This window comes from Lathyrus oleraceus, chromosome 4 (assembly GCF_024323335.1).
Source record: "Lathyrus oleraceus cultivar Zhongwan6 chromosome 4, CAAS_Psat_ZW6_1.0, whole genome shotgun sequence".
NCBI lineage: Eukaryota > Viridiplantae > Streptophyta > Magnoliopsida > Fabales > Fabaceae > Lathyrus > Lathyrus oleraceus.
In genome coordinates, this window is record NC_066582.1 from 164,252,162 (window position 1) to 164,262,295 (window position 10,134).

The following is a 10,134-nucleotide window of genomic DNA, read 5'->3' on the forward strand; positions in this document are numbered from 1 at the left end:
GATGTGTCATGTACACATCCTCAAGAAGATTTCCATTAAGGAAAGCAGTTTTGACATCCATCTTCCATATTTCATAATCATGATATGCAGCGATAGCAAGTAAAATCCGAACAGATTTAAGCATTGCAACTGGTGAAAAGGTTTCATCATAGTCTATCCCATGAATTTGTTTATATCCTTTTGCAACCAGTCTTGCCTTATAGGTATGTACCTTACCATCCATGTCAGTCTTCTTGAAGACCCACTTGCATCCTATAGGGTTAACTCCTACAGGAGGCTCTACCAAGGTCCAAACTTGGTTTGTGTACATGGAATCCATTTCAGATTTCATGTCTTCTAGCCACTTCTCAGACTCGGGACCAGTTATGGCCTCTTGGTAGGTCACAAGCTCATCTTTATCCATGAGTAATACATCACCTTGATCAGTTATGAGATATCCATATCTCTCAGGTAGTTGACGTATCCTGCTTGACCTACGCTGGTCTTGTTCTACTTGAGCAGGTTGCTCTTCCACAACTTCTTGTGTTTCCTGCTCTAATTCCTCCATAGGTGTATCTATGCTTTGTGATTCTCGAATTTCTTCAAGCTCTACTTTCCTCCCACTGGTTCCTTTGGAAATAAAATCCTTTTCTAGGAAAACTCCAGTTCGAGCGACAAACACTTTGCCCTCAGAAGGATTGTAGAAGTAATACCCTCTTGTTTCTTTAGGATACCCCACAAACAAGCATTTGTCTGATTTGGGCTCAAGCTTAGTTGAAATTTGTCGTTTCACATAAACCTCGCAACCCCAAATCCTTATGTAAGACATATGTGGTTTCTTACCACTCCATATCTCATATGGTGTCTTCTCAACCTTTTTGGATGGAACACGGTTAAGTGTGTAAGCTGTTGTCAATAATGCATGTCCCCAAAAGGAGTTTGGAAGATCGGCGTGACTCATCATGGATCGGACCATGTCTAACAGGGTTCGATTTCTTCTCTCAGATACATCATTCCATTGGGGTGTTCCAGGAGGAGTAAGTTGGGATAGGATCCCACACTCTTTCAGATGGTCATCAACCTCTAGGCTTAAATACTCACCACCTCGATCTGATCGAAGAGTTATAATATTCTTACCTAGTTGGTTTTGTACTTCATTCTTGAATTCCTTGAACTTTTCAAAGGACTCTGATTTGTGTTTCATTAAATACACATAACCATATCTACTGAAATCATCAGTGAATGTGATGAAGTACTGAAAACCTCCTCTGGCTGGTATGTTCAGTGGTCCACATACATCAGTATGTATGAGGGCCAAAAGATCATCAGCTCTTTCACCTTTTCCTGTGAATGGAGATTTTATCATCTTCCAAGTACTTTGGGCAGTTTCTCTTCCAGTGTCCGGTCTTACCGCAATGGAAGCAGGTGTCTGCCTTTGCTATGCCTCCACTAGGCTTCAAAGCAACAGTTGGTCTGGGTTTGGCAACTTCCTTGCCCTTCCCTTTATCACCCTGCTTGCTGGGCCTTTTGTTCTGTCTCTTTCCATTTCCGATCATCAGAATGGACATCCCTTTTGTCTTCAGATTCTGCTCAGCTGTTCTTAACATGCCTAGCAGTTCAGGAAGAGATTTATCCATATCATTCATATTGAAATTTAGGATAAATTGACTGAAACTATATGGCAACGATTGCAAGATCAAATCAGTCGCAAGTTCCTTTTCAAGGGGAAAACCCAATCTCTCAAGGTTTTCCACATACCCAATCATCTTAAGTACATGGGGACCTACAGGGGCTCCCTCAGCTAACTTGCCTTGAAAAAGGGCTTTTGAAACTTCAAACCTCTCATGCCTAGCTTGCTCTTGATAGAGCATCTTCAGGTGATCGATCATATCGAACGCTGACATGTTCTCATGTTGCTTTTGCAATTCTGAGTTCATGGTAGCTAGCATGAGACAAGCAGTTTCATTGGCATCATCGACATGCTTCTTATAAGCATCTCTTTCTGCCTTAGGTGCAGAACTAGGAGGTTCCTCTTCAGGAACAGGTGTCTCCAAGACATATAGCTTTTTATCATGTTTGAGGACAATCCTCAGGTTTCGGTGTCAATCCAGAAAATTTGTCCCAGACAATTTTTCCTTATCAAGGATTGATCGTAAGATGTTGTTAGAGGTGTTTGCTGTCATGGTAATCTACACAAGGATTAATGAAAATATAAGTATCATTGACATATTTAATTAGGCCTTTAATTAAATATGCTCCCACTATTTTACTCAAAACAAATGACCCTCATCATTTGATTCGGAAAATCCCGTTGGAAGATTTTCTAGTGGGTCGAGATCCATATTTCACTTTGTTCTAAGTCCGCATAGGCGGATTACATAAAACTAGGTTATTTAGGTAGGAACTCCTTCCAATTGTATCTCATACAACTCTCGAAAATTTCAGTTGGGTGAATAACTCCTTATTCCAATCCATCATATGGATCATTCCCAACTCTTGCTTCTAAACATATATAATCTTATTATAATTTATTTAGTTAAATTTGACCCATTGTTTTAGCAATTGGATATTACAATTATCCCATCGCACCTTACTAATATAGAACATGCACCTCGCGTAGGCGAAACCTACATTATCCGATACTAGTCTTGATGAGTGCTAAAACTTGGAAAGCTTAAACTTAATATTTAATTTGAGGGAATTATAATTGTTATGATCTCACCGGCTTATTTATCATATACATCGTCTCTCACATGCATCAACATATGTTCACATGCATCAACATACATACACATGCATCAACATACATAATGAAACAGTTATGGCCCCTAGCGCAATTGTTCTCCCAAGCCAATGAGAGAACCTAAGTTAACCTAATAACGATCTAAGCTTCTCCAAGCAAGATCTTCAAGGTTGTCCTCCATTGATATTGAATTCTTCTCTTTCTTCATAACATTGTCCTCCTTTGATATTGAATTCTTCTCTTTCTTCATATCATTATCCTCCTTTGATATTGAATTTTTCTCTTTCTTCATATCATTATCCTCCTTTGATATTGAATTCGTCTCTTTCTTCATATCATTACATTACAGAAGAAACTCGTTTTACATACGAGGGATTGAGATGAGAAAAGAAGTTACACTAAGAGATTAAAAGGAGAGGCACGACACGCAGGTCGTATTTAAAAAAAAAAAACCCAAAACAGAATAAAGGAAGACTAAGGCCATAACTGATCAGAACAAGGCAATAATAACAAACACATTATTATTATTAAATTTTAATTCCTTTAATTAATTAAAACCAAATTAAATTTCGGCGACCGATCACACTACGCAGAGTTAGCCAGGGGTTCCGCTGACCGATCAGCGGACGGGGGTCAAGGGGGAAACGCCCCTTGCGGGGTTGGAGGGGCAGCGCCCTTGTCCAAAAATTTTAATGAACAATTCATTTGAAATGGACATCGTTTTGCATCAACACAACTCTTGCGCAGTCACAAAACAGAAACCCCGAGAATTCTGACTCTGTGAGTGTGACGACCGTCACAAGCTTGTTACGACCGTCACAGGCCCATGACGAGCGTCACGCGGCCAAAAATAGAAACGCCTAGAATTCTGGATTTGTGAGTGTGACGACCGTCACAAAGCACGTGACGACCGTCACGTCCAGCTTGTTACGATCGTCACAAGCTCGCGATGAATGTCACACGCCCAAAATAACAGAACTTTGAAACAGTCAACAGACGTGTTCCACAAAGCCCTAAATTCACAACTCCTTGACGGCACAACCCTTGCGCCGTCACTAACCCTAATGCACCAATTTCAGACAGTCAAACACACCTCGATTGTTGATTCAGTATGATTGATCAATAAGTCATTGCTTCACCATACTAATGTCGGATTCCGAAGCAAATGACCATTGATCGCTCAAAGGAAAACAACCACTTAGTGTTTGAATGAACGAAACAGAAACAGTATATCACATATACCGTACCTCGCATTAGGATTACTTATATCATATATAAGTTGATCGGTCTCAATTGCGTAACCTATGGACGATCGATGTATCGCTGCTTCAACATACTAATGTCGGTTCCGAAGCATAGTCAACATCAATCATCCAACTCGTACACTCATGATGCCAAATTTAATTACCCGTTTAATTAATTGATTCATTCTGTCTTTTAATCATATTAATACAGAAAATAAGCAGCTATCCGAGTCATGGTTTCGTAAGTGGCTCTGATACCACTGAAGGAGAATTGCGATCCAAAGCGTAACGGAAATTAAAATTTTCTCCTTTAGAGATCCTTACGAATGGTCATGATCAGTGATAGAATATTTACCTCTTGTGACGATTGAAACCTTTGGTGCAGATCTCTTGTGACGATCAAAACCTTTGATGCAGATCCACGGAGCGATCACGAACGTTGAACGATGACAACGTCTCTACTCAGTCCACACGAACGGATTCCTTCAATCTCAGTGCTAGCTGGTACGAATGAAGGCTTTGAGTGAGAGAGAGAGATAGAGAGAGAAAATGAAAATAATGCAACCGCAATGAATGCTTCTGCACAAGGGTTCTATTTATAAAACCACTTGTGTGGGCTTCAAGCTAAAAAGCCCACTTAAGTGTATTTTGGCCCATATCTTATAATATGCCCAAAATCACTTAAGCCCATGGTACCTTACCATATTTCGTATTCTACTCAAGTACACCGTACCTTACGATGTTCTATAATTCACTTAAGGGCACCGTACCTTACAGTATTCCTTAGTTACTCTATCTCTCATCAATCTGTCCTTTGTGTGTGACCCTGTAGGTTTTCGCGGCATTGGCAATTATATTAAATCATGTATTTAACATAATAAACAGTGAGCGGTATCTAGCAACACATCACTGCTACCCAAGACACGAAAATGCCATGTGATCTGACAATTCCTTCTGTGATAATACTTATGTGTATAATTACCCTTTTGCCCTTATGTCTATATTGAACACAAGCCATAGACCGTGTCATCCTTGTCCAGTTCAATATTGGGCCCATAGACATTTATCCTGTTATGCAGGATGGGCAAATTCCATCTAGGTCATTCATGTCCCTCAGCATGCTTTGTGGAGTACCCATCAACTGTCTTTATGCTTATCCAGTTACGGACAACGTTTGATCAGCAATAAAGCAATCGACTCTACATCTAGGGTCCATAGTGGTTTCAGGTCGAAGAGTGGTATACACCATTATCACCATGAGAATGACTTATGACACTTTGCATAACTTTCTATATAGTATTCTCATAGCGGGTCAATCCGGTATAAATATTACTCTTAATATTCATACCTATGTTTAAGACTTGATAACTCCTTATCCATGATCCATGAGATGTGATCATCAGTCTATATACATAATAGTCTTAATGCTTTAATGTCATCCCACTTCACAATAAAGCTCGACTACGGATACTTTAAGAATAGTGTCCTTATGTTTAATGTGATCTCATGATTAAGTCATACTTGATACATTAAACAGACTAGCTATTCTAGGGACTTTATTAAACAAACGTAATAAAGAAAAAGCCTTTTATTATTAATAAATAATTCGATACAAGTACCAAAAGTATTGGCCTCTAGGACTTACACCAACAGTCACATCATATGTCACATCATCAGAAGAGAAAACAGCAGAAAGGCAAACACCAAAGATGGAGATGTCATTACTGTGGGAAATTTGGTAATTCAAGGCCCTTCTGCTATAAGCTGTATGGTTACCCTACCCATGTTCATCAACAGACTCACTATCAACCCAGACCCAAACAGCACAGGCCTATCAACAAGAAGCAATGGGTTCCTAAGACTAATGTTACAAGTCTAATAGCTCACATTCCCCTCAAAGAAGAGTGGTATTTTGATAGTGGATGTTCTAGACACATGACTGGAAACTCAGACTTGATAACTGATCTTCACCCTCATGATATAAGTTATGTAACCTTTGGTGATGGAGCAAAGGGTGAAATAAAGGGGATAGGCAAGCTTGAGTGTCTTGGAGCTCCTTGATAACACTGAAATTTACCGTATTTTCGACTCCGATTTCACATGCATTCTAGTTGTTTTATTGTTATTTTCTTGTGTTATTGCTATGTTTTCCTTTGTTTTCAGGTTTTTACTTTAATCGGAGCCCCGATCGAGAAAAGGAGTGAAAAAGAGCTAAAAATCCTAAAATTTAGCATTTTGTACTTGTGGCCTACCCCATGGCTGGCGCCATAGACCCTGCCATGATGTGTCCAAGCTCAACTTCCCTCAACTGCCACGTTCCCCACTACTTCCACTAAGGCGCCTCAGATTGGCCTTGTGGCGGGCGCCATGGCCTTGTGGCGGGCGCTACAAGAGGAAAAGTTTTCCCTCCCATTTTCAAGTTGAAGGGCATCCTTGTCATTTCCATCTTTTTACTTGCTTATAAATAGAAACTCGAAATCACTTTTACAATCATCCAAACTTAGAACAGAGGCAAACTCAGAGCAACTTTGTTTCACTTAGGCATATATTCAGTATTTTAAAGTGGTAATCGCTTTGCATTGGAGTGTTACCACAATTGTGTAATCAAGTCTGTGATAGAGTCTGTAATCGAGTTTGGAACACTTTGGAAGGAAGTTAATCCTGCCGCCATTTTCATTTCCGCTTTGCAATTTATTCAACCCTCCGATTGGAGCAGGTTTTTATTACTTGTCTTTATCTTATTTATTTTCTCGCACTCGTTTTAAATTATTTATTTTCTCGCACTCGCTTTAAATTATTTATTTCCTCGCACTCGCTTTAAATTATTTATTTCCTCGCACTCGCTTTAAATTATTTACTTTCTCGCACTCGCTTTAATTTCGTTTATTTCTCGCACTCGCTTTACTTTTATTTATTTCTCGCACTCGCTTTACTTTATTTATTTCTCGCACTCGCTTTACTTTCGTTTATTTTCCGCACTCGCACTACTTTTATTTAAATTAATGCACTTTTACTTTACCATGTCTAACTAAATCTATAAGGTTAGAATGTCAGGATCGTAATTGAACCGATAATCCGTACAATCGTTCGTAGAAACACTTAAGGGCCATTTTAACTTTCAACTTAAGTTTTCCCGCATTTCAATTCCGTTGGGTAAGATCGAGAGTCGTCCAACGTCTATCTAAACTTAATTGTTTTTAACTATTTCAAAAACAGCGAAAGCGCTTTGTTTAGTTCATTAGGAGTTTTTAACTTAAGAAGAAAAGAGATTTTAAAACTATTTTCGGACGCGTTTATAAGTTTAGAGTCTGGTTCGTGAGAACCTCTTTTGGTTAAGAAATCCAGGTTATAATACTTTTCAACTTAGTCAAGATACTATATTTCTTAAAAATAGGTTTACTACTCTAACGCAATGCGCGCCTTTTTATAAGTGACAATAAGAGGGTTTGATTAGGGAGTACAACTTGGTTCTGAATACGCGAAAGCGACAATTCCTGTTAAATTAGTTCTTTTCAAAGTAGAAAACATTGCCCATAAGTAATTCTATTAACAAGTACTTGGATTATCAATTGATTACGTGAATTACATTCGACACTGTCTTTATTAATTAATCTTTATTCAACACTTTATTTTTCATTGCACACTCTAAAAACACCTATTTTGATTGCCTTTGATAAACACCATAACAATAGATAACGATAGATTGACACTTGGTCTCTGTGGATTCGACAATCTTTTATATTACTCTGACGCGTTCGTATACTTGGGAAACACAACATCAAGTTTTTGGCGCCGTTGCCGGGGACCAATTTCGTCAAATTTCATTTCCCTGTTGTTATATCGTTTAGACTTAGGCTATTTCCCGCCGATCAATGCGAAGAACTCGCAGCACCGGAAGTTTAAGCTTAGTATACCCTCTGGCGGAACCTGAACGTTACGCTTGCGCACGTTTATTCTTTCATAGGATTAAGAGAGCTATGGCCGAAGATCAAAACCAAAGACCTCTTAAGGATTTCGCTCAACCATCAAATGAAGAATCTAGTTCTAGTATAGTAAACCCAACCATCCCAGCTAATAATTTTGAACTTAAACCATCCCTGTTGCAACTAGTGCAACAGAGACAATTCGCAGGTCTCGCTACTGAGAACCCAAACCAACATTTAAAAATATTTCTTCAATTAGCAGACACTTTTAAAACCAATGGAGCTTCTCCTGAGGCAATACGTTTAAGATTATTTCCTTTTTCCCTCAGAGATAAAGCCCTATCATGGTTAGATTCCTTTCCACCCAATTCCATTACGACTTGGGATAACCTTAGAAGAGTATTTCTTGCTAGATATTTTCCCCCAAGTAAGACCGCCGTTCTTCGAAACCATATAACTAGATTTACCCAAAACCAAGGAGAATCGCTGTTCGAAGCTTGGGAGAGATATAAAGAGTTGTTACGAGCATGCCCACATCATGGTTTAGAAAATTGGTTAATCATTCAAACCTTCTATAATGGACTTCACTATAACACAAGATGACCATCGACGCTGCTGCAGGCGGTGCTCTGATGAACAAACCTTATCCTGAAGCTAGTGCCCTCATCGAAGATATGGCTCAAAACCATCAATCACAGGGAGTCGAACGAGAGACAGTAGAGAAGAAGGAAGCCCAAGGAGGAGTGCATGAACTAAGCTCTATAGACATGATGCAAGCTAAAATGGACGCATTAGCCCTCAAAGTCGAGCATATGTGCATAAACCCGAATAATGTAGCTGCAGTTTCGTCGGATTATGAGATATGTGGGACCAAAGGACACCAATCTGCAGAATGCAGTCTATTAAACGAAACCCACTCCGAGTAAGTGAACTACACCCAAGGGAACCCATACTCGAATACCTATAACCCTGGATGGAGGAATCACCTGAACTTCTCCTATAAAAACAATAACCCAATCCAAAATAATGCACCTCCGAGACCTAGTTATCAAGCCCCTAGATCAAATCAACCTATGCAACCTATGCCACCAAAGCCGAGCCTTGAGAAAATTATGGAAAATTTTATCACCGCTCAAACCCAACAAAACAAGGAGTTCATGAACCAAAACATTCATGTTAACGAATTGATTACTCAGTTAGGAACCAAGGTTGACCAAATAGTTACTCATACCAAGATGCTTGAAACCCAGATCTCTCAGGTAGCTTTAAACCAAGCCCCTCAGACTACACCTGGAGCACAATTCCTTGGACAACCTCAACAAAATCCGAGAGGGCAAGTCAATGCCATTACCCTACGAAGTGGGAACGCTTATGATGAGCCACCAAACCCTAGATTGAGTGAACCCGAAACTTCTAAGGAATGTACCAAACCCACGGACGAAGTAAAGGAACCAGAGGAATCTAAAAACCAGGAAGGTCGAGAAAAAGGAGAAGAACCTAAAGATAAAACTTACGTACCACCCCCGCCATATAAACCACCTATACCATATCCGCAAAGACTCAAACAAACCCAGATCAATAAACAGTATCAAAAATTTATTAAAGTTATAGAAAAACTTCATGTAGAAATCCCTTTCACAGAAGCCATCACCCAAATACCTTCTTATGCAAAGTTTCTCAAAGACATCCTTACCAACAAACGTAGACTTGACGATCCGAAGCCTTTGGAATGTAATGCTATTTCCGAGGATAAATTAGCGAAGAAAGATAAAGATCCTGGAAATCTCTCCATTCCTTGCATTTTGGGTAATCATGTCATCGAAAAAGCTTTTCTAGACTTAGGAGCTAGTGTGAGCTTAATGCCTTTAGCAGTTTGTGAGACGTTAAACTTAGGAGAATTACAGCCCACTAATATGTCACTTCAGTTAGCCGATAGATCTGTTAAATATCCGATAGGCATTTTAGAAGATGTCCTTGTTAGGATAGGTCAGTTATTTATCCCTACTGACTTTGTTGTCATGGACATCAAAGAGGACAATGGTATACCAATCCTTCTAGGTAGACCATTCTTATCGACTGCAGGAGCCATAATAGATGTCAAGAAAGGAAAGTTAACATTTGAGGTAGGTGACGAGAAAATAGAATTTATACTTTCGAAATTTCTTATGGCACCTGTGATGGGAGACTCGTGTTATGCCTTAGATATCATTGATGAATGTGTTAGAGAATTAGAACAAAAAGAAAT

At 39.3% G+C, this 10,134-nt stretch overlaps 1 non-coding gene across 1 annotated transcript; it reads right to left on the bottom strand.

Annotated features, from left to right (window-relative positions):
* Window positions 1–8,327: 8,327 nt before the first annotated feature.
* LOC127078059 (small nucleolar RNA R71) lies at window positions 8,328–8,434 on the bottom strand. Its single transcript, XR_007787805.1, has one exon. It is a non-coding gene; the product is annotated as a small nucleolar RNA R71 (small nucleolar RNA).
* Between the last annotated feature and the right edge of the window lie 1,700 nt (window positions 8,435–10,134).